Here is a 26,674-nt window from a genome sequence, read left to right as displayed (position 1 = left end):
GACCCTCAAGGCGTTGCCACCCACGCAGCGCTTTCTGAACCACGAAAGACGCTGTCGGGTCCTGGATACTATGAGCCCTGGCAACAAAGGAAATGGCAGCGCGATGCCTCTGGGCCGTAGCCACCGATTTCCCAGCCCTACGTAAGGACATCAGAAAATTCACCACCCATTCCTCGTGGCCCCAAAGCCTCTCTCTATCAGTCCCCAAAAAGGCTAAATAGGACCGAAACGCCCCTTCATATGCCTTCCTCGTCCTTGGTGCTAGACTCTCTCCCACGAGGTGACGAAGTTCGGGGCACCGAGAGACCAGAGAGCTTCGGGAAAGGGTGCCGGCTCTGGGTCCGCTGAGGGAAGGAAACCCGAGAAAGCCTGCATATGAAAACGAGACAGTGCATCAGCCGCCTGATTCATTACCCCTGGGACATGTTTTGCTCTGAATAGCACATTCAGTTGCATACACAGTAAGACAATTTCTTTGAGGAGTCTTAAAATCATTTTACATCGTGCTGCCTGACTATTGATGCACTCAACCACGGTCATATTGTCAGACCAAAATATCACAGAGTGATCTTTGAACCCTTCGGGCCAGGTTCTCAGGGCCACCAAAATGGGAAAAAGTTCCAGGAAAGCAATATTAGTTGTCAGTCCATTGTCATGCCACCATGCCGGCCACCTTTGTGCCGACCATTTTGTGCCGAAGATAGCACCAAAACCTATGCTACCTGCCGAATCTGTCCATAGCCCCAGCTCTTCAGAGGACACGGCCGGTTTGTTCCAGACGACTCGACCATTAAAATCCGCCAGAAATGCTAACCAAATGCGCATGTCCTGGCGGACCTCAGCCGATAATCTCGTGCGATGATGACCCTCCTTTAGGCCGACCATCGCTTGGGCAATTGAACGGGAAAAGGGGCGGGCCATCGGTATAACCCTCAGGGCAAAATTCAACTGACCCACTAACTGCTGTAATTGATGCAGCGTAACTTTGGATCCATTTATACACATCTGCAGGGCTGCCCTGAATTTCAACACTTTGTCAACTGGTAAACGAAAACAACCTTCACTGGAGTCTAACTCGATCCCCAGGAACTCGAGGCAAGTCGCAGGACCCACCGTCTTACCTGGTGCCAATGGCACACCAAACTGCTTCATTAACACACAAAATTCGGCCAAGGCCTGGCCACATTCGAGATCCCCGGCTGCCCCCAGGAACAAAAAATCATCAAGGTAATGCATTACATGTTGGAAACCCGTCTTCTTCGTGAAGACCCATTGTAGAAAACTACTGAATTTCTCGAAATAGGCACAAGATATAGAGCACCCCATCGGCATACACCTATCCATGTAATAATGACCCTGAAACATGAAACCCAGGAGACGCTGGTCGTCTGGGTGTACCGGGAGCAACCGGAACGCTGACTCGATATCTGACTTTGCCATCAGCGCCCCGGGCCCCAGGCGATTCAAAATGGCTACGGCCTCATCAAAGGATGCGTACCGCACCGAACACACTTCCGGGTCTATTGCCTCGTTCACAGAAAGACCACGTGGAGCTGATAAATTATGAATCAGACGGAACTCACCCGGGTCCTTCTTGGGGACCACCCCTAAAGGAGAACAAACAAAATTCTGCACCGGGGGTATACTAAACGGGCCGGCGACCCGACCTCGAGTAACCTCTTTCCGGATTTTATCTTGTACCACGGTCGCATGCTGCAGGACCGAAAGTTGATTTTTACACTTTTCCACACCCTGAAAGTCCCCTACTGGGATGCGGAAACCATACGAAAAACCGTTCCGCAGCACCCCAGCAGAAGTACGATCCGGGAATTCGCTGAGCCATGGAATCATCGCCAAGGTATCAATCGGGGTAGGTAAAGGCGCCCCTCGGACTATGTTAGACCTGTTTGGCGCCTCCTTTACCCCCGTTATCACCCGTTTTGGCTCTGCACGTGGACTCAGGATGGGACGACCCGCAACCACTACATTCGTGTTTAAATTTACACGATCCCTGGGGCCTAGTACATTTACCTCTGTTGAAATTCCAGCAGAACCCCCTTTTTCCTGTATTGCCGGCAGGTCTCGAGTAATCGTCGGTACCCGTACCTGATCGAAAGGGCGTCCCCGCATTTTGGCGGGAGGATTCGCCAACATTACTCCCTACCAATGGCATTTTCAACATACCTGTCTCCTTCATTTTATCCCATGTCAAAGAATCATAACAATCCCAGGTTAAACTTTTATTATGCTCTTTAGCCTTTCTAAAAAGATTGTCGTAGCAGAACCAATGGTTACCCTGGTGTGATGTCGAGTACCCCATGATTCGCGACTGATAGGTCGGCAACTCGGAAAGCAACTCGGGCCTACGTTCCCCCAAGATTGACGTAAAAATCCCCCATGCTTTGCCCCAATTGCCAATATTCTCATTTACTTTAAAGGCGGCCATTTTTGCGCGCCAAACACTCGGATGCATGAGGTCTTTCTGGCCTTTAACATGCTCCACCTCATAATGATCAACAAGCAACGAGAAGATGTTCACATATTCCCCCGCCCAAATCTTCTCTTTAATTGCCAAAGGCACATGTTGACCCAACCTTTCTCTACGAGAGGGTGCTGACTCATCCCTCGCAATCGGCAATGGCCGCTTACCTGCACCGGACGCTGCCTCTGCGGTTGTAATCGTCCCTTGTGGCTTGTCAACAATTCCCGCCGGCGCGGATACCTTGGCTGCATCCCGTTTCTCACGCAGTTGCTTCATCAGCGCCTGCGCGTCGACAGCCGTGGCGCCCTCACTACCTTCGCCCAACCACGCTGCTAGTTGTGCTGCCAGTTCGGGCGGCATATCTTCATTAGACACAGGGGTGACCACCACGGGAATCGGATTCCCCTCCACTGGTACTGGGGTTGGCACTTCGAGCGGGGTACGGGGAACCGGGACGTCTCCCCCAGCTGCTCCCCTCCTCGGCCTCTTGGCTCTTCCACCTGGAGCTGCTCCGGCCGGAGGATGTTCCGGGCCCCCTTCCCCCTCTCTCTCTGCCACCCGTTTCTTCAGCTCGGTCATCTCCTTCATGAGAAACCGAAGCATCTGTTCAGTCGTCATACTCTTCCCGCCTTTCTTGGGTATTTCTCCGACAGAGTATCTGAAAGACAAAAAGAAAGATTACAACGCTCAAAATTGGCTCTTCGTTCCGTCTCGAGCTCACGTGCAGCGAGGAGGTGCAGCTTCAGAGCACAGGAACAAGAGGATGCCTTCTGGTCTTGCGTCCCTTTTTATCCGTCTTCAGGGCGGGCGTAAACCCGCCCCTGCCTGCCCCGAGGGCGTGGCCAGCCGCGTCAGTGTCTAGGCCAGCCCACTCTAGGGCGGGAAAAAGCGCGCCCCGGCTACGCCGCTTCGGGCATACCAGCCGAGACGCGCCTCCCGCCCAAAATGGCTTCCCGGGGGGATCGAGGTACTCCGCCATACGTTCGGGGGGACCGAGTGGTCGCCCCTTTCCAGGATGTCTGTGTCATGCGGAGATTGTTTTGTGCAGAAAGGGACACCTTCCTGCACAAAAACAGTCACTCAAGGCATTTTTTTCCTTCAATATGTGCTGTGCATTGTAGCATATATTGAAAGTGAAAAAATGAGGAAAAGTGAAAACAATTTCCTCATTGTGCTTTGCTACACCAATAGGAGGATGGTGTAGCATTCACAAACATGTCTAGATTTATGATTTATGATAAATCTGGACATGTGTCTTGTTCTATGAGTCTTCTGTGCAAACACGCACAGCAAAACCTATAGAAACACATTTTCAATGCAAAGTGTTTTGTATATTGAGATTATATTTACATGGAAAAGAAAAGTTATACAGAATGCCTTTTCCTCACCTTTTAAATAAGAAAGAGAGTTAATTTTTAGGGCAATTGTTATTATAGGAGTACATTTCTGTACTGACAACAGAGAACAAGATACATTTACAACTACTTACATTTTAGGGAACTGAATGGACATAGTTATATATTACTGAAGGAAGGGATGCAGCCTAATATGACATGTGCAAAACACTCAGTGATGTGGTTTAAGTTAAAGAGTTTCATTTCTTTTAATTCTGGAATTACCAACCCCTGCAAATCAACCATATCAGTCTATTCGGTACTATACCATGTATGTTGCAGACAGGTGTTATTAAGTTGTCCCCTATTTCATACTTGCCTGCATTGGAATTTTGTGGCACAAATCTAGTCCACCCATCTTCCTTTTCTTCAACTATGTGGAAACACTGTCCGTTGTGCATTTTAAGACTTACTAAAACTTACCTCAACAGTAATACAAGTAAAAAATGGTACACATTTTATTCAATTTTTTGTAATCTAAATGGTCGTAAATTTGATATCTTAAAATTAGGATCTGTAAAAAAAAGAAAAAATTGTTATCACATGTAATAATACATTTTTAATAGCACATCAGAATTTTAACATTTTACAAAGTCATTTCTTTACCGTTTTTGCTGTTCTCAGAATATATTGAATTTCACTAGAAATGGTGATTTCAATCGTACTCATCACATAACAGCGGGCAAAAAATAATCTATTTGATTGTTTAAAAAAAACATCTATAGTAAAATACTAGATGATACAAATCACACAAATATAAAATGGTTACTGCTAAGAAAATGTTATAACTTACATTTATAAACACTATTAATTATGTCAGTTAAAATTGTACAGGAGACAATGTGCAACAGAAAGTCCATAATTCAAAGAAATATCTTTCCTTGAGGCCAAATTGTATTTTTGCAGTCATTTTTATATAACTTGTCCAATGGTAATCTTATTCAATCATAATAATAAATTCCTCAGAGGCTGAATTATCTTCCTAAAACTTTGGCTTTAAAAATATTAATTAGGAATTTGGTAATTCAGAAGGCAAACGTTGCTTGAAAACCAACTCAGCAACATTACAAAGGCTCCAGCCTTACTCTCTTTTTAAATAGGCAGTGTAATGTCCAGATATTGTTGAAAGACCATCATGGAAAATAATTGCTACTACTACAAAAGATCTTCCCGATATTGATAGTTGTGTAGCTACACAATGTTTTATCAAAGTGTTTGATTTTCTTCCTTTAGCTGTACAACGTTGCATCATTAAAATTATATATTGTCCATATCTTTGTATGAATAATGTTGATAACATTTCTGATTTGCATTGGCTACACTCCATGTTTTGATTTGCAGCTTTAACTAATTTATTGAAAGACACTGATTTACAGTCTGTTAATATCAAATTTAAAAATCTTTCATTGTCTACATTAGTGCTACATGTATACACACAATTCTCACAATAATGATCCCATTTATAACAAAGGCCAAAAATACTCTCTATGTCTACACCTTCATTTTCCAAAACAGTAAGCATATACAATAAAAATTCCTGAGCATCTTGTTGGTTATTTTGTGTAAATTGTGTAGAACCAGAACATACATCCAAAATATTATGAACATCAGAAACACTTTGAATTTTACTTTTAGCTGTTCTCAATTTTTGTTGAACAGAATGCAACAAGGAACACAATCTTCTTTCCTGATTCTCCATAGTTTGGTGTTAGCATAGCATAGCATAGCATATGCAGTTGACACCAGTACTATTTTCAAAACGATAACCCACAATTTCTTCAACAGTGTCCTTTTTCTTTTTGCTTGCAATTACAACATTAACTTTTTTTCCCTTCTGTACACCTTTAGTACAGATATTCTCATACATTCTTTTTTGACCAACCACAAGCTTTTCAAATACAGGATATTGACCTAAATTTGGAGCATATGTTCTTCTTCACCTATTGTACTCTTTGACACAGTTGGCATCTGCAGTAACCTTTTATCATCAAAATAAATCAAAAACAAACCAAATAGTGTTCTGACTCACGACAAAGCAACATATGCCATACCCTCTTTAAAAACAGTATTTCCAATGTTCACCAAAGCACTGTCAACACTAAAACCTTGAGATTTATGAATAGTCTCTGCATATGCCAGAGAAACTAGAAACTGTTTTCTACGAACATATACATCTTTAGCAAGCAAAAAACGAACTGAACAGCAACCAATTTGTTTAACTTACATAAACAAAAAAACAGGGTGAATTTGCTACTATGATCTGCACATCAGTGTTGTATTTGTCCCGTGGTATTCAATTGTCCAGTCATACAGAGATACTCAATTTGGGAGTGCCCAACTGATAGGATGCTTATTCACCCTTAAGCACTTTCCGTCACGATACCCTACCCACAGCGAGTGTAGCGGAGTTTCATGAACCATAAATAGAAACAATTTAACCAGTGCACATCCCTGCTCGTAACTTTTATCCAATTGTTTTTCAATATAATCAGTTCAATACTTCAATTCTTTTCCAGTCCACACAAGTATTAAGATCGTACAGAGTCCATTGTTTCTCAACGTTCTTTTTTATTGATTATTTTCTCGCCACATCCTCACAGCCGACGCGCGTTTCGCCCTCCCCGGGCTTTTTCAAGGCTGCAAATTAGTATACAAATACATACAATCAGTAAAACTCATATCTTCCCAGCCACCTTTACACATCCATACTTAGTCAAAGCTCCAACCCTTATTTCCCACCATTTCAAATTGGAGCTGCTGTCATATATCAATAGCGTTTTTTAAGTCTGGAATTCAGATTATAAGTTACTGCACAGTTGCTTCATAAGTCTAGCATACTAGATGCCATTTAGCAATTTGAATACATACAATTGATGTGGCCATCTTCCTTCACATGGCTACACTACACTACTACCCAGTACTGGCATTAATCATGCATCTCAAAGTTAACCATACTACACCTATCTCTCAAGATGACCACCACTTATGCCTCAGTGTCTTTCATTCGAGCGCATATCTCAGTGACCATATTAGCCACATTTCTGTCTCTCTTTTAATATTGTTGCTGTCAAATCTACCCATGGAGATTGAATGCAAGTGCAAAGCCATCTAGGCTTAATGAATTCCACTTACCAAAAAATAGTATGGTGAGTGGCGTGTTTTCATATACTTCAATAAAAACAGTAAAAGTCCTTTGTCATTGGTCCTGTAAAACCAAGCAGGGCCGGTATTTTAGAAAAGATTCTATACATTTGTATGTTGTATCTCACTACTTAATTATTCCGAGACAGTGACCAAGTCGACCGGCTTACCTTAAAAACCTATAGTAATGCCAGTGAAAATTGTTCCTGTGGATTCTTGTACTTTTCTATTCATTTGTCACTCCTTGGTCTGTGATTTAGTAAAGGACAGCAGGAGCCATGATAAGTTCCATCTGAAATAATAAGCCAATCCCATTTCAGTCGTTTGTGGGGGAAATTTCAGATGCTATTCACAAATCTTATTCCGTTTCCAAATGTATACTTCATTAAAGTGCCCCCAGTTCACAGCTAGGCTCACGGCCTTTTCTAATACCGGTCCAAAGCTACTAAAAAAACCGCCCATGCTACTACATGTAGCTCTTCTAGCAGAAATGTGGCACACCAGATTAGTTCTATCCATCGCCACTTTAACCGCAAAAGTGCCCCAGTCCTCTCTTTCCGCTGCCCATCGCAATACATGTGTTTCATTAGAGCCGTCTTAGATTTCATAAAAAAATATAAAATGACAAACACCCGTCACATTTAAATCAATATATCTGCACATTCCTCGTCTGGTTGTCTCTTTCTTAAATTAGTTAAAAGCGGAAAACGACACGCAAAAACCGGGTGCATCTATACATCGCGCCTTCAGCATTTATTCGTATCCGGTCTCTCTATCGCGTCAAAGAACCTCTGACTTCATTGTATTCAAAGCCATCTATTACTAATCCCGAGCCCATTTTTCAAAACTTACCGCCATCACGAAACCGGTCGCGTCTCAGCTAGGCGTCTCTCTACCGCGTTCGTCTGGCAGGAAGTAACTACGTCCTCCTGGCCCGCCCTTTACATTAGTGAAAAAGAAAGGACTAAGCTGGCCGGATAGTTTCAATACTCACTGAGGAGAAAGTAGTGGCCATCTTGGAACATTTGTATCTCAATGCACTACATAAGCGAAGGGCAAATACTTTTTGTCTCATCCTATTAGTACATTTTGGGCACCAATTTCAAGCGTGTTATCAAATGAATCCTTCTCATATTATATGATATTTTGACATATTCTCATATAAACATCGATATAATTTTTCCAGGCACATTTAATCAATGAGATTTCCTTTGACTTTCCCCAATACTGATGAACCAAATCTATATACATGTTCATAGAAACTCACACATCTCTTTGTCCATGTTTGCTCCCTTTTCCACTGCTCTCAAGGAAATGATCCATTTGCTTTCCAGCTTTCGTAATTGCTGTTCACGGTTACCACCCCTGTTACCTGCCATCACAACATCTATACCATGGAACCTGATTTTATGTAGGTCATTTGGTTGATGTACCATGTTGAAGTGTGCCGCCAAAGGATATTGGGCATTATTGTTACGCATAGCCCTCATATGCTCCTGTATTCTATCTTTTAATGGCCTTATTGTGCTGCCTACATATATCCAATTACATATACATTTTATGCAATACACTGTGTAAGTAGTATTGCAGTTGATAAAGTTTTGTATCCTGTGTAATTTAGGACTATTGTATCTGAACTCCGTTGTTTTGTTTAATGCGAAACAGCAAATGCAGCAATTGCCACATCTTTAGAACCCTTTGGGGGATACCGGCATCCAATTTTGCCCTTTTGGCGGCGGGATGTAACTTGGACACAGTTCTTGTCTCAAGGTTCTACCTCTACTCCAGGTAATCGATGGTTTAATTCCCACCTTGTTGTGCAGGCTGGGATCCTCCAACAATAGATGCCAGTTTCTGTTTAGTATCTTGTATACATCTGTACTGACAGTACTGTATGGAGTAATGAACCTTATCTTTCTTTTTGTTTTGTCTTGTTTACGTGGTTTATTTACAATCAGTGAGTTTCTATTGATTTTATCAATTCTGTTTCGGGCTTTAATCACTATTTCCTTACTGTAACCCCTGGATAAAAATCTCCTCTCCACTGATTTCAGTTCTGTCTCTAGTCTTTCCTGATCGCTACAGTTTCTTTTGGTTCTTAGCATTTCCCCAAAGGGGATTGCATTAATTTGCGAACTGGGATGTGCACTTTGGGCATGCAACAAAGAATTACATGCTGTATCCTTTCTGTAGGGGACAGCATGCAATCTACTATTCTTAACCACAATGGTGATATCCAGAAAATTTATCTTGGACACACTTTCCTCCTTCGTGAATTTTAGATTAAAAGGATTATCGTTTAGAAAGTCAAAAAACATGTCCAACTCTTCCTTACTGCCCGACCAAAACATCAGTAAATCATCTATGTAACGGCCCAGGTACAGGATGTTTTCTGTCAGCCTATTGGGACATTTTCTCCATATGTGGATCAATTCAAAGTAACCCATGTATAGGTTTGCTAGAGATGGGGAAAATTTTGCCCCCATGGCTACCCCCCTGATCTGGCGATACCATTCACCATTGTGTAGAAATACATTGTTGGCTAATACCAATTCAATCATTGACACCAACATGTTTGAGTGGGCATAGGTCTCAATGGGTCTGCTCTCTAAAAAGTGACGTACCGCTAGTAATCCCTTATCACAGGGAATGCTCGTATATAGAGAGCACACATCCAAAGTGACCAGCATGTGGCCCTCCACCCAGTCTACATCTGCGATTTTATTCAATACATCCCTAGTGTCTCTGATATATGTCGGCAAATTCACAACCAAAGGCTGTAAAAACAGATCTATATATTCCGAGATTTTTTCGGTTGGCGAACCAATTCCTGCTATAATGGGTCTACCCGGAGGAAAATCAGATTTTTTATGAACCTTGGGCAGACAGTATATGCAAGGATATGTCGGACTATCATTGTAAAGGTATTTGAATTCCGTTTCTGAGATTAGACACTCTTCTTTCCAGATTTTAAGGTGATCGAAGATTGTCACTTTTATCTCCTTTATGGGGTTACATCTTAACTTAGTATATGCACGTGTGTCACCTAGTTGTTTGTCAATTTCACCGATGTACTCTTTGCGGTTCATCAGCACGATGTTCCCTCCCTTGTCCGCCTCACGGATGACAAGGGAGTCCTTCTTTTTTAGATTTGTCACTGCCTTACGCTCATTCTCAGTAATGTTCTGGGTTCTGTGTCTATATGTGCTTGAGTATTTATCCTCTAACGCATATAACTCCCGTGTCACATTTTGTTGAAACCTGTCTAGGTTGTTATTACCCTGTAATTGTGGTGTAAATCTTGATTTCACTCTCAGGCCACTGTTGATCTCAGTGTATGTGTCTAAAGATAGACTCGTTGCCACGGATTCCATACTTTCCATACCATCCTCTGCATGTATACTTACTAGTAAATGTGTATCTCTAATATCCCGGATGGAAGGGTTAGAGCTATTCATGTACACATTGGATATCTCATGTTCTCTCTGCGGTCTATCAGCAAAATACTTCAACAATTTGATGTTTCTAATAAACTTAAAGCAACTAATATGAAAGGAAGTAAAATCTGGAATATTACTAGGACAAAAACCCAATCCTTTGCTCAGTATGTTTATTTCTGGTTGCGTCAATTCGTGGTCTGAGAGATTCACAATAGCAATTTCATTACAGGTTTCAGTCTGTTCATTTACATTCTTTGATTGCGGGTCACTGACCTTGTCGCGACACCCGCTCTTCCCCCTTCTTCCTGATCTCTTGTTCCCCCTCCTTGTCCTTTTGCATCTTTCTTGAATGTCTCCTTGTTTCCCTGTCTGAACCGCTGCAATTCTAAAAAAAAGGGATCTTGTACGGGGCCTTGTGCACCTCCCTCTGGGCCTATGGAATCAATGCTTGTCAGGCTACTAATGCTTGTGATATCAGACATGCTACTGCTACCCGCTGTCTGTGAGGTTGTCTCTGAACCAGTTCGATTATTAGGTGGTTTGATGTTATCGAACTTTCTTGCGAAGGTATATACCCTTCCACATCTATAGTCCCCTTCATCCCTTTTGATTTTCTGGCATTTTTTATCCCTTAGATAAATCTGATGTTTCTGGAGTTGTTCCTTAAGCACAGCCCAGTTTTTATCTGCCACTTCTGGTAAACCCATATCCTTGATCTCTTTTTCTAAATTTGCAATCTCCAATTTGTTTAACTTCTTCAATCTGATCAAATTTTATTTATAAGAATTCAATACCATCTTTATTTTGATAATTAACGAAATCCACAACTTTGCCCATTGCTCTATTAACTAAACCTTTTTCTACATCCAAATTACACCTTAAAATTATCCGACAGTTTCTACATGCATATAGATTCTTTTCTAAAACAGCAGTTTTAGATATTGATTTTCCAATTCAATCTAATTTGTCTCCAATTTTTCAGTCAAAATAACAGTGATTTCTTCTTGCTCTATTTTATCAATGGCTTCCATTTTTATTATTTCTTCATTTTCCAGTTTCAAAAGTTATTCATTAAATATATAGAACACTCATGCAGTGTTGGCATTAAGCAGATTACAGATTTGTTTTCTGCAATTTCCATGTATATTTTCTCAGGAACTGTATCTTCATTAGAAAACAATTTGGAAAGTAATCGACTCTGCAAAGCTTGATTGCCATGTTCAGTCAGTACTCCAATTCTTATATCTTAAAGACTAGTTCCATAATCAATATCATTTACCTGTCACACATTTGTAATGAGTTCTTTGTATTCAAAATCTGACCAAATATTCACGTTTCCAACACTACCCAGGGGCTTTCTGGTGTCTTCAGGCCGCAAGTGTTTTAAATACTGGTTGTGCTTTTACAGGAGTCAGTTGCAGAAGATCTCCAAAAACTATGACGTGTTTTCCTCCAAACAACACGTCATACTCTGTTTTAAGAATTTGCTGCATTCTTAAATGCACAAAGCCATGCATTAAGTTTGATACCATGCTTACCTCATAAATAATGAGAAGTTTCATTTTTTTCAAGACTCTTCAAACTTCACAACAAGCTTCTGCAGTTAGCTTGTGGTATTCCAATTTGTTTTCATGTTCCACTGGTAGCATTAGTAAATGATGTAATGTAATTCCTTTAATGTTGTGTGCTGCCAACCCAGTTGGAACAGTGACAACACAAGACAAATGTGACTCAGTTGTTTTCTGTAGATAACTTGTAATTACTTCAATAAAAAAAAATCCTGTTCCAGCTGGTCCACTTACGTACATTCGGATAGATTGAAATGACGTGCATGAGCACTCTTTCTTTTCATGACGTAATCCATGGTCAATATGTTGTCTCACTTGCTCATATATTTGTTTTTTGCTCAACATTTAGTTGTTCATCAAACTTTAATAACTTTGTTACATCTTAAGCTTGATTCATTGCTGTTTCATGTTCATCATATTGTCCTCCTTTTCCAGTTGGGAACAACTGTGGAAAACAACGAGCTTCCATGCTCTCTTCCAATACACTCCTGGGAGTTCCTTTTGCTTTTTTCATTTGGAACAAATCAATAGTGTTCCCCATCACTTCTTTTGAATGGAGTGGATGCACACTGTAATGTTCTTAGATTTCTTCACATGTTAACATATCCACTTTTTCAATTTGTGCACTTGACGTTTCAGTATCTTCTGCTAAAACTATTTATTCTTCTCCCATATAAACATCCTTATAGTATGTATTGTACTTTATCAAATACAATGTTTCCTTTTGCACATTCCTAACATGCACTAACTCCAGCCAGATTTTCTTATTCTTAGTCGGTACACCATTAACAGGAATAAATAGGGGTTCACTTTCTACACTCTCCACACCAATAGTTTTAATAGCTTTCTTTAAATCTAATGGTGAATACACAACTCTTCCTTTTAATCCTCTTTGTAAATCTAAAGGAGGCAATTTACCTGTTTAGGCTCCATAAGAACAATAGCCTGAAACGGGTGCACACATTGAATAAGAATAGGCTCTTAGGTGTTTAAATCTATCAATTCTGGAGGAATAACAACCAACTCTAGAGTTTTATGAACAGCTTTAGCGGGCATTTTAATCTCATCTAATTTGTATTAGCAATATTACAAATACATTGATCAGAACCCAAATCAAAACAATTCTCTACGAACAAATAAGTTGCAAATTCTTTCCACGTATCATTATTTCCTTCTTCACTTTTTAAATACAGATCAACACTCCTAGTCTCATTTTTGGAGTGAGTTCAGTGACAACAAATACAAGAATAATTTGGCCTTTCACCTGAAATCACCTTAAACTTTGTCATTTCATTTTCAATATTTTTTGTACAACTATGTTCAACATTCTCCACAACATTTTTTTCCATTAATGTCTCAGTTTCTGCACTCTCTTGTTCAGGACCAAAGTAACAAAACTCCATATCATCACAAACCTTCTTCACATCTGATATTGACGCACGCAAAAGAGCACTGTTCAACTCATTTAGCTTTAGTGCGGGACTTTTTGAATAATACAATCTTCTCACTAACTGCCAACATCCTGAAATGGTGAAAAACACTTTAACATACTTTCCTAGAAAGACAAGTCAAAGAATGACCATGCAAAATAGTATATTTTCTCACTCCACAAGGGTCTAGTCCTTGCAACAGCTTCATCTTTGGTTTAACACTTTTTTTAGAATATGCATGTAAGAAATTGCATAATTTATCAATAGATTCTTGTCGTACACTACAAATACTGCTACAATTCCAAATGTACACTGGGGCTTTAGGATGTCTGCCTAGAACTTCATCAGCTATCACTTCTTTTGCATTTCTAGGAACCATTTGCTCTTTCTTAAGTGGACAACCATTTTTAACCTCATATACTCGACCACTGGTGTCAACTGCATGCAACAAATTATTGCTCTGTAAATAACTCTCTTCATTAAAAAAGGCTCAGAATTTTGAGAGTGTTTCCATTCACCTAAAAAAAATCAAAAAAATTACTTTGGTTAATTACTCTTTTCCTCCTACTTTTGGCCTTCATTAAATGGATTGGTTTATCTAGTGATCGAATTCTGTTTAATACTAAAATGAAAAGTTTCCTCTTTATTTCAAAAGCCTTTTCAACAATAGATTCTATATGCTTATTCTTTTTTATAAAATTGTGTTCTCTTTCTATATTTCTTTGTATGTTTTAGTAAATTATGGCCTACTCTATTGTAAAATATTTTTGTGCGCAATTCTTTAGATTGATTTTCTCTTCTTTCACTATAAGCTATATCCTTTGTTTTTTCATTGCCTTTTTTTCCTTTCCTATTGTTTGCACTTTTTTATGTTTGGAACATTTTCACTGCTTTGCACATTTGCATTTTTTTCAAAATCTAGTGATATTTTTTATGAAGTCTTTTGTGGTCTTATTAGAAATGTTTCTCTTTGTAGCCACATTATGTTGGTCTTCCAATACTTGTGGTTGAGTTTTTTTCAAGTAAGTATCCTTTTTCTATTTCTTTGTTTCTACGGCATGATAATTTTATTTTAATGATGATAAACAGTATCTGTAAAAAATAACCATAAAAAAGGTATTGTCAATTGTCAATTAAGCTTCATTTCGATTTTAAGTTGCAAAATCATAAAAGCATACAGTAAAACAGTTCTATACAATAAAAAAGCATACATTAAGATAAAAAAAGAATATTCACAAGGTTAAATGTGCGACCAGTCTCAGAAGTATCAATCGTTCAATTTGATAAGTTTCTGTTTTAAGAATAGAGATAGAGACTTTTTCCTTTGCAACTTACAGTCGCTTAATTAAAGTGATTAGCAACATCCAAAAGAGAGAGGTTAAAACTTACAAATTTATAACATTATAAGGTAAAAAATCGCCTTTTATAGTTAAGATTGCACAGACCCTGAAATGGACAAATTCAGTCTAAGTTCATTCGGTGACGAACAATACACTTAAGAAAATTAACTATTATATAGACCAACCCTTCTCCCTCCAAGAGCTGCCAAAAAAGTAGTGCCAGACGACATTGTCTATAACCAGTTTGCTGTAGCAATGGGATAAGCCATTTGTTCCTATAAACAATATGGAATTTACAAAAAAGAATAGTGTGCAGGGTGGACTGCATAGAAGTGTTATCACAAGGACAAAGCAGAAGATCTTTAGCCCAGTTGTTTCGAGTCAGGAATGCAACCAATCGGTGGAAAAAGTTCATCCTGAACCTAACCAGAAGATAGCGATCATAGCTTGTGGTGTTATATGTGAGGTAGTTAACAAAAGAGGGTGGTGATGGACAGAGTATCTGAATTAAACAAGACACTCCTACTCAGTCAAGAGATCAGGGCTTGATCCATCACCGTTTTTTTGCTCACTGCACCATCCCAGCTCAGAACCTGGCTAAATGCAAATTAGTCTGCCCCTGGCCCAGTGCATCATGGGAACAGGGCAGACCAAACTATCAAGCCAATTCTTTTACTGGAAAGGAAACAAGCTTCCGGGGACCGGTTTCTGGCATTACAGCTGTCTTCGGCCCGGCTTGCTTGAATCCTGATGGTACAGTGAGCAAGGGACTCATGTCTGAGTATACCCTTCCACGCTTATGGTGGACAAAATAATTAACAAAAGGGGGTGGTGATGGACAGAGTATCTGAATTAAACAAGACACTCCTACCCAGTCAAGAGATCAGGGCTTGATCCATCCATGGGATCCTGGCTGACCATCTTGCCAAAGGCAACATCTTGGACCCCACTCAAAATGGGTTTCGTGCGGGCCACAGCACGGAGACTGCCTTGCTGTTTATGGTTGAACATCTGCGCTCCGTGCTGGATACTGGTCGAACAGCGGCACTCCTGTTATTAGATATGAGTGCCGCATTCGACACGGTTTCTCACAAGATCCTTTTGCGGCGGCTAGAGGAAGCGGGTGTCAGAGGGTCCGCCTTGTGTTGGTTCCGATCCTTCCTCTCTGACAGATCATTCCAGGTTGCTATCCCACCCGGCAAATCTACCTCTTACCCGCTGACACTGGGGGTCCCACAGGGATCATCCCTGAGTCCCACTTTATTCAACCTGTACGTTAGACCACTGGCTTCGGTAGTCAAGCGCTGGGGCCTGACAATGGTCTTGTACGCGCATGACACGCAGCTGGCGGTCACGTTGAGTGGGGACTCAGATGTGGAGGCCCTCAGGTTTTGCGAGGGTCTACGTGCGGTGGCCAATTGGATGAATCAGAACTGTCTCCAATTGAACACTAAGAAGAAGAGGTCATGGTTGTGGGAAAGCAGGCAGGATGGTGGAATGATAACTGGTGGCCTCCCGAAATAGGAATGACCCCTTCTCCTGTAATGGAGATAAAAAACCTTGGGGTTTGGCTGGACCCTACTCTCAGTTTCACCTGCCATACTAACAGGGTGTCAGCCTCTTGCTTTGGCATTATTAGGGGCTTAGACCTGTACTTAAATTCCTCGATGCCCCCACCAGACTGCTAGTGGTCCAAGCCTCAGTACTATCTAGGATAGATTATGCCAGTGCGTTGCTAGCAGGAATAAACCAGGCTGAACTCACGCGGCTGCAGCGAGTGCAGAACGCAGCAGCCAGAGCGGTGGTGGGCCTGCCCAGGCGCTGTCCGGTTTCGAGAGCACTGCAAGCGCTCCACTGGCTGCCTGTTGGTCGGAGGATCGAGTTCAAGGCGCTTTGCCTGGCTTTTAAAATCTTAAAAAGCACGGCCCCCCCAATCCTGACGAACCTCCTGACCCCTTACGTCCCCTCCCGATCCTTGAGATCGATGGGTCAGAACCTGTCGGTTGTCCCACGTTTCTTGTTGAGTAGGACAGGTGGCCGCTCCTTTCGAGTAGTGGCCGCAAAGTTGTGGAACTCTCTTCCTGCTGAAATTTGGGCACTGGATGATTTACTCCAGTTTAGACGGGCTATTAAAACCTTCCTTTTTAATAAAAATCTCTGATTGAGTCTCTTTTATGCTGTGCTGTGTATACCTTCTTATGGCGCCAGGACGATCCCTTTGCTGGGGCAGCTGTGCGCGGTACAAAAACAGTTAACATAACATAACATCACTGTTTTTTTGCTCACTGCACCATCCCAGCTCAGAACCTGGCTACATGCAAATTAGTCTGTCCCTGGCCCAGTGCATCATGGTAACAGGGCAGACCAAACTACCAAGCCAATTCTTTTACTGGAAAGGAAACAAGCTTCCGGGGACCGGTTTCTGGCATTACAGCCATCTTCGGCCCAGCTTGCTTGAATCCTGATTGTACAGTGAGCAAGGGACTCATGTCTGAGTATACCCTTCCACGCTTATGGTGGACAAAATAATTAACAAAAGGGGGTGGTGATGGACAGAGTATCTGAATTAAACAAGACACTCCTACCCAGTCAAGAGATCACCGTTTTTTTGCTCACTGCACCATCCCAGCTCAGAACCTGGCTCCATGCAAATTAGTCTGTCCCTGGTCCAGGGCATCATGGGAACAGGGCAGACCAAACTACCAAGCCAATTCTTTTACTGGAAAGGAAACAAGCTTCCCGGGACCGGTTTCTTTCATTACTGACGTCTTCTGCCGGGCTTGCTTGAATCCTGATGGTACAGTGAGCAAGGGACTCATGTCTGAGTATACCCTTCCACTCTTATGGTGGACAAAATAATTAACAAAAGGGGGTGGTGATGGACAGAGTATCTGAATTAAACAAGACACTCCTACCCAGTCAAGAGATCAGGGCTTGATCCATCACCGTTTTTTTGCTCACTGCACCATCCCAGCTCAGAACCTGGCTACATGCAAATTAGTCTGTCCCTGGCCCGGTGCATCATGGGAACAGGGCAGACCAAACTACCGAGCCAATTCTTTTACTGGAAAGGAAACAAGCTTCCGGGGACCGGTTTCTGGCATTACAGCCGTCTTCGGACAGGCTTATTTGAATCCTGATGGTACAATGAGCAAGGGACTCATGTCTGAGTATACCCTTCCACGCTTATGGTGGACAAAATACTTAACAAAAGGGTGTGGTGATGGACAGAGTATCTGAATTAAACAAGACACTCCTACCCAGTCAAGAGATCAGGGCTTGATCCATCACCATTTTTTTGCTCAATGCACCATCCCAGCTCAGAACCTGGCTACATGCAAATTAGTCTGTCCCTGGCCCAGTGCATCATGGGCACAGGGCAGACCAAACTACCAAGCCAATTCTTTTACTGGAAAGGAAACAAGCTTCCGGGGACCGGTTTCTGGCATTACAGCCGTCTTCGGCCCGGCTTGCTTGTATTCTGATGGTACAGTGAGCAAGGGACTCATGTCTGAGTATACCCTTCCACGCTTATGGTGGACAAAATAATTAACAAAAGGGGGTGGTGATGGACAGAGTATCTGAATTAAACAAGACACTCCTACCCAGTCAAGAGATCAGGGCTTGATCCATCCATGGGATCCTGGCTGACCATCTTGCCAAAGGCAACATCTTGGACCCCACTCAAAATGGGTTTCGTGCGGGCCACAGCACGGAGACTGCCTTGCTGTTTATGGTTGAACATCTGCGCTCCGTGCTGGATACTGGTCGAACAGCGGCACTCCTGTTATTAGATCTGAGTGCCGCATTCGACACGGTTTCTCACGAGATCCTTTTGCGGCGGCTAGAGGAAGCGGGTGTCAAAGGGTCCGCCTTGTGTTGGTTCCGATCCTTCCTCTCTGACAGATCATTCCAGGTTGCTATCCCACCCGGCAAATCTACCTCTTACCCGCTGACACTGGGGGTCCCACAGGGATCATCCCTGAGTCCCACTTTATTCAACCTGTACGTTAGACCACTGGCTGCGGTAGTCAAGCGCTGGGGCCTGACAATGGTCTCGTACGCGCATGACATGCAGCTGGCGGTCACGTTGAGTGGGGACTCAGATGTGGAGGCCCTCAAGTTTTGCGAGGGTCTACGTGCGGTGGCCAATTGGATGAATCAGAACTGTCTCCAATTGAACACTAAGAAGACAGAGGTCATGGTTGTGGGAAAGCAGGCAGGATGGTGGAATGATAACTGGTGGCCTCCCGAAATAGGAATGACCCCTTCTCCTGTAATGGAGATAAAAACCTTGGGGTTTGGCTGGACCCTACTCTCAGTTTCACCTGCCATACTAACAGGGTGGCAGCCTCTTGCTTTGGCATTATTAGGGGCCTTAGACCTGTACTTAAATTCTTCGATGCCCCCACCAGACAGCTAGTGGTCCAAGCCTCAGTACTATCTAGGATAAATTATGCCAGTGCGTTGCTAGCAGGAATAAACCAGGCTGAACTCACGCGGCTGCAGCGAGTGCAGAACACCGCAGCCAGAGCGGTGGTGGGCCTGCCCAGGCGCTGTCCGGTTTCGAGAACACTGCAAGCGCTCCACTGGCTGCCTGTTGGTCGGAGGATCGAGTTCAAGGCGCTTTGCCTGGCTTTTAAAATCTTAAAAAGCACGGCCCCCCCAATCCTGACGAACCTCCTGACCCCTTACGTCCCCTCCCGATCCTTGAAATGGATGGGTCAGAACCTGTCGGTTGTCCCACGTTTCTTGTTGAGTAGGACAGGTGGCCGCTCCTTTCGAGTAGTGGCCGCAAAGTTGTGGAACTCTCTTCCTGCTGAAATTTGGGCACTGGATGATTTAGTCCAGTTAAGACGGGCTATTAAAACCTTCCTTTTTAATAAAAATCTCTGATTGAGTCTCTTTTATGCTGTGCTGTGTATACCTTCTTATGGCGCCAGGACGCCCCTTTGCTGGGGCAGCTGTGCGCGGTATAAAAACAGTTAACATAACATAACATCAATGTTTTTTTGCTCACTGCACCATCCCAGCTCAGAACCTGGCTACATGCAAATTAGTCTGTCCCTGTCCCAGTGCATCATGGGAACAGGGCAGACCAAACTTCCAAGCCAATTCTTTTACTGGAAAGGAAACAAGCTTCCGGGGACCGGTTTCTGGCATTACAGCCGTCTTCGGCCGGGCTTGCTTGAATCCTGATGGTACATTGAGCAAGGGACTCATGTCTGAGTATACCCTTCCACGCTTATAGTGGACAAAATAATTAACAAAAGGGGGTGGTGATGGACAGAGTATCTGAATTAAACAAGACACTCCTACCCAGACAAGAGATCAGGGCTTGATCTATCACCGTTTTTTTGCTCACTGCACCATCCCAGCTCAGAACCTGGCTACATGCAAATTATTCTGTCCCTGGCCTAGTGCATTATGGGAACAGGGCAGACCAAACTACCGAGCCAATTCTTTTACTGGAAAGGAAACAAGCTTCCGGGGACCGGTTTCTGGCATTACAGCCGTCTTCGGCCCGGCATGCTTGAATTCTGATGGTACAGTGAGCAAGGGACTCATGTCTGAGTATACCCTTCCACGCTTATGGTGGACAAAATAATTAACAAAAGGGGGTGGTGATGGACAGAGTATCTGAATTAAACAAGACACTCCTACCCAGTCAAGAGATCAGGGCTTGATCCATCCATGGGATCCTGGCTGACCATCTTGCCAAAGGCAACATCTTGGACCCCACTCAAAATGGGTTTCGTGCCGGCCACAGCACGGAGACTGCCTTGCTGTTTATGGTTGAACATCTGCGCTCCGTGCTGGATACTGGTCGAACAGCGGCACTCCTGTTATTAGATCTGAGTGCCGCATTCGACACGGTTTCTCACGAGATCCTTTTGCGGCGGCTAGAGGAAGCGGGTGTCAAAGGGTCCGCCTTGTGTTGGTTCCGATCCTTCCTCTCTGACAGATCATTCCAGGTTGCTATCCCACCCGGCAAATCTACCTCTTACCCGCTGACACTGGGGGTCCCACAGGGATCATCCCTGAGTCCCACTTTATTCAACCTGTACGTTAGACCACTGGCTGCGGTAGTCAAGCGCTGGGGCCTGACAATGGTCTCGTACGTGCATGACATGCAGCTGGCGGTCATGTTGAGTGGGGACTCAGATGTGGAGGCCCTCAGGTTTTGCGAGGGTCTACGTGCGGTGGCCAATTGGATGAATCAGAACTGTCTCCAATTGAACACTAAGAAGACAGAGGTCATGGTTGTGGGAAAGCAGGCAGGATGGTGGAATGATAACTGGTGGCCTCCCGAAATAGGAATGACCCCTTCTCCTGTAATGTAGATAAAAAACCTTGGGGTTTGGCTGGACCCTACTCTCAGTTTCACCTGCCATACTAACAGGGTGGCAGCCTCTTGCTTTGGCATTATTAGGGGCCTTAGACCTGTACTTAAATTCTTCGATGCCCCCACCAGACAGCTAGTGGTCCAAGCCTCAGTACTATCTAGGATAAATTATGCCAGTGCGTTGCTAGCAGGAATAAACCAGGCTGAACTCACGCGGCTGCAGCGAGTGCAGAACACCGCAGCCAGAGCGGTGGTGGGCCTGCCCAGGCGCTGTCCGGTTTCGAGAACACTGCAAGCGCTCCACTGGCTGCCTGTTGGTCGGAGGATCGAGTTCAAGGCGCTTTGCCTGGCTTTTAAAATCTTAAAAAGCACGGCCCCCCCAATCCTGACGAACCTCCTGACCCCTTACGTCCCCTCCCGATCCTTGAAATGGATGGGTCAGAACCTGTCGGTTGTCCCACGTTTCTTGTTGAGTAGGACAGGTGGCCGCTCCTTTCGAGTAGTGGCCGCAAAGTTGTGGAACTCTCTTCCTGCTGAAATTTGGGCACTGGATGATTTAGTCCAGTTAAGACGGGCTATTAAAACCTTCCTTTTTAATAAAAATCTCTGATTGAGTCTCTTTTATGCTGTGCTGTGTATACCTTCTTATGGCGCCAGGACGCCCCTTTGCTGGGGCAGCTGTGCGCGGTATAAAAACAGTTAACATAACATAACATCAATGTTTTTTTGCTCACTGCACCATCCCAGCTCAGAACCTGGCTACATGCAAATTAGTCTGTCCCTGTCCCAGTGCATCATGGGAACAGGGCAGACCAAACTTCCAAGCCAATTCTTTTACTGGAAAGGAAACAAGCTTCCGGGGACCGGTTTCTGGCATTACAGCCGTCTTCGGCCGGGCTTGCTTGAATCCTGATGGTACATTGAGCAAGGGACTCATGTCTGAGTATACCCTTCCACGCTTAAGGTGGACAAAATAATTAACAAAAGGGGGTGGTGATGGACAGAGTATCTGAATTAAACAAGACACTCCTACCCAGTCAAGAGATCAGGGCTTGATCCATCACCGTTTTTTTGCTCACTGCACCATCCCAGCTCAGAACCTGGCTACATGCAAATTAGTCTGTCCCTGGCCCAGTGCATTATGGGAACAGGGCAGACCAAACTACCGAGCCAATTCTTTTACTGGAAAGGAAACAAGCTTCCGGGGACCGGTTTCTGGCATTACAACCGTCTTCGGCCCGGCTTATTTGAATCCTGATGGTACAGTGAGCAAGGGACTCATGTCTGAGTATACCCTTCCACGCTTATGGTGGACAAAATATTTAACAAAAGGGGGTGATGATGGACAGAGTGTCTGAATTAAACAAGACACTCCTACCCAGTCAAGAGATCAGGGCTTGATCCATCACCGTTTTTTTGCTCACTGCACCATCCCAGCTCAGAACCTGGCTACATGCAAATTAGTCTGTCCCTGGCCCAGTGCATCATGGGAACAGGGCAGACCAAACTACCAAGCCAATTCTTTTACTGGAAAGGAAACGAGCTTCCGGGGACCGGTTTCTGGCATTACAGCCGTCTTCGGCCCGGCTTGCTTGAATCCTGATGGTACAGTGAGCAAGGGACTCATGTCTGAGTTTACCCTTCCACGCTTATGGTGGACAAAATAATTAACAAAAGGGGGTGGTGATGGACAGAGTATTCTGCTTAATTCAGAAACTCTGTCCATCACCACCCCTTGTTGTTTAATTTATATGTGAAGTAGGGCTGTATAGCGGCTGTCGTCTGGATCATCAGGCTGTATACGACTGATGGTTTTGTGACCTCACACATCGTCTCAGTTCTTCAAGGTGTGCAAGACATTTTGCCTGTAGTGCCTTCCTTGGAGCCTCACAAATTGAGGGCGGTCGTAATAAAATTTGTCCCAACCAAAATCGTGAAAGAACCTTTTTACATACGACAACCACCTAGATTTATTAACGTTCTCCATGGCTAGACAATCGGAGAGAATAGGCTGTGTAAGGGTTGCTTTTTTCCGATATCCAAATTCTACGCCATAATAGTAGGGGTTCAATTTTTGCTAAGTCCGTCACATGGGAAAGTCCCAACTCCATGTGACAAGCAAAGGTACTCGTGCTCTTAGGGACTGAGAGAAGATACCTCACAAAGATGTTTTCCACCCTCTGTATACTATCCGTGGCCACAAAACCCCATAGACCTGCCCCATTTAGTGCCACAGAAAGGCATTTAGCTTTATAAATCATGATAATTTCAGGGGGAGCTCTCTTACCCAACTTCCTGGAGAAGTTAACAAGGGCTGTAGTAGTTCCTATAAAAAGGATTTTCCTAGTTTCTACTGCCGGTTTCCAGGATAGTTTGTGGTCTATCATTATGCCCAAATACGGGTATTTCTGTGTGGTCGCTAGTTTATCCTGCTTCAGGTAGATGTCTCTCATTTTACGCTTATGACCAGTGCCTGCCCTCAAGAAAAAGGTTTTACTAATATTGATGTTTAGGTCAAGGCCTGCCATAAATGTGGAATATCTATTCAAGCCCTTTTGGAGTTCAAGGGGGTACGAGCTAGTATAACAGTATCATATGCGTAGAGAAACGCAGGAATTGGGCGGTTATTCAATGCTGGAAGGTCCTGGCACCCCTTAATCATCTCTCTTTCCAGTCCGTTGGTATATAATGTAAAGAGGAAGGGGGCCAGGACAAAGCCTTGCCTAACCCCTTTTTCTACTGCAAACTCAGCTGTTAGCTCTCCTCCCAACCCGTAACGCACCCTTGCTGTCGCGTTTGAATAGAGTTCCCTCAAAAACTTGACCAGGTTCGATGATACCCCCATATCCAACAGTAGGGACCAAAGTTTGGAATGGGAGAGACACAATCGAACGCAGACGATAAGTCCACATAAACCATATACAGGTCTCCTCTTTTAATGTGAACGTACTTGTCTATCACGAGTGACAGGTTTAAAGCCTGATCAATAGTCCCCAATCCCTGCTGGAACCCGTACTGGAGATCTGAGATAATCCTGCCATCGTCCGCCCAGTCCTGCAAATGCTCAAGAATGACTCGGCCCGCCACTTTGCCAAGCGAGTCTAAAAGGGAGATTGGGCGATAGCAGGTTACCGACCCCCAATCTCCTTTTTTAAAAATGGGAACTAGTACGGATTTGGACCATGATTCCATAAGGCCTGTTGCACATGATGCATTCAGGACTCTGGTTAGAAGGGAGATCCAGAGGTCCATCTTGGCTTTAAAAAGATCAATGGGACCACCGTCTGGACCTGGTGCCTTCCCATTTTTACTTGCTCTCAGAGCGAAAACAACCTGGTCCAGTGAAAACTCTAGGTCAATGGGATAGGGGGTATCTATATGGTCTAGAGGTTTGGATTCTTGTGGGTTAATAGCCTCTGGGTCAATCGCAAAGACCCTAGAAAAGTGTCAAATCCATTCCTTTTTGTCTATTGCCACCTCTAATTTTGGATCATCAATATTATCAACTAGAAAAGGGGACTTGACCACTTGCCAGAAAGCGACGGTGTTTTTATAGGGACAGCTTTCATGAAGTTAGTCCCAGAGTCGTTTCTTTACCTCTGCTTTCCTGTTCTTTAGTGCAGAATTGTATGTTTTCCTTAGACTTGTTATCTCGTGGGGGATCCTGACTGGTTTCCTTACAGCAGTCTTTAGTTTTGAGTAGGTAGCCGTACACTCATGGTTAAACCATCCCTTCCTCTTCTTTGGTTTGTGTTTAATTTCTATCCACAGGGTTTTGTTTATAACACTAATAATCCTACCAAAAATAGAGATGACTTCTAATTCTGGTGTGTCTGGAGCTAGGCATTTCATATTGGAAGAGAAGGCCTTTAATATCACTGACTTTGTGATCACTATAGGATCTACTTTTCCCCATGTTAACGCGTATCCGTTTAACCTATTCAGTGTCATGTTATTTTGGGCCAAAATAGAGCCAAGACTACTTTTTGGGTTATGGGACAATGGGAAAGAGATGCTAAGTGGGTAGTGGTCACTTAATGCAATTGTGTGTCTAGTAAATACTATATCTGTAATCCTCTCTCCATTGGAGACCAGGATGTAATCTATAGTGGTTTGATGACCTCTCCCTTGAAATGTAGGAGCCATTGGTGACTCTTCGTTGTCCAATTGATTTGCTAGTACCAAAGCTAAATCAAACACGGTTTCATTTCACCCCTTCGATGCTGATGACGAGCTCAGCTCGTCATCAGCCACGGTGGTTGTGTGCTGATGATGAGCTGAGCTCGTCATGTAACATTGGTGTTTACATTTTTCAGCACAGCGGAAAAATAACCACAGCAGCCAAGGTGTTAAATAACTACCTAAAGTTGAATGTCTAAAATGTGGGATGGGGTTATCACTCTCATCGAGGATTCCACATTGTTACGATTACCAACTGGGCTTGGTCCCAAATTGAAACTCCCCCCCCCAAATAATTACCACCTGTTTAGGTGTCTTCCTTATTTTGGATAATAATATAGAACGGATCAAGGCTACCAAAGTCACTGCATCTCCATCAGGGAGATTATTATAGAAGTTAACTATTAGGAATTTATCCCTTTTGTTTAAAATTAAACAAAGAATCTGAAAATTAGGCTCTAGTTTAATAGGGACTATTTCAATTGTGTTAAGGAGGTTTGAGATGTAAATAGTTAAACCTCCTTTTGCTCTGCCCGATGTTGAAGGTTGGGCGGGTGAAAAATAGGTTTTGAACCCTTCTATATGAAGGTCTCCTGAAGCGCTAAAATATCAAACTTGTAAATGAAGGCCTTCCATTCATCATTTATTAGCTTTAATCGTTGGCCTGCTATATTCCAGAATAAGGCTTAGATACGGGGTCTGTTTCCATTCCCAGTGCATCCCGCAGTATCTATTATAGTTTTGCTTGTTAATTTAGGATTTAAGTCCTGTTGTGGCCCAAGAAGAGGGTGTACCTGGTTTGTCTAATTAGGTTTCACCAACAAGTCTGTGGCCATAAACTGGATCTGTATGAATTTAAAAGGAGGGTCAGAAAGATTATGGTGAGGATTTAGCTCACTACTCGTGGATATAACTCTTTGTGGACTTTCCACGATTTTCTTCGCTATGCTTCAGAAATTAAGTCAGTCCACTCCCTCCATGCCTGAGAGAGCCGCATAGCGGTTATAAACAGGTATAGGGGAATTAAAACGTTCGTCCTGATATTGGGATGGAGTCCTGGAATTTGTTATAGTTGTCGGTAACGGTCGAGGATAGAAGTAGGTCAAATCGCGTGGTATAATACCATTGCTTCCATTTTCTGAGAACGATTCTGTAAGTATCTAACTGCTCATTGATCTCTAAAATTAATGATAATAATATCGCCCACTGTGTCTTTTGTTCAGTGGCCCAACCAGGGGAGACGCCGTACATGTAGAATGTTCCCATTTATGTTTAGAGGAAGCGGTCGGTTCTTTCGTAGCCAATATATGACTTTGTTTTTTTAGCTGAAAATAATCTTCTCTCTTCCCGTCCT

The sequence above is a fragment of the Lissotriton vulgaris genome, chromosome 4_1, assembly GCF_964263255.1.
Source record: "Lissotriton vulgaris chromosome 4_1, aLisVul1.2, whole genome shotgun sequence".
In the NCBI taxonomy this organism is placed as follows: domain Eukaryota; kingdom Metazoa; phylum Chordata; class Amphibia; order Caudata; family Salamandridae; genus Lissotriton; species Lissotriton vulgaris.
The sequence above is the reverse complement of the archived record's forward strand: the minus strand, read 5'-3'. Positions refer to the sequence as shown.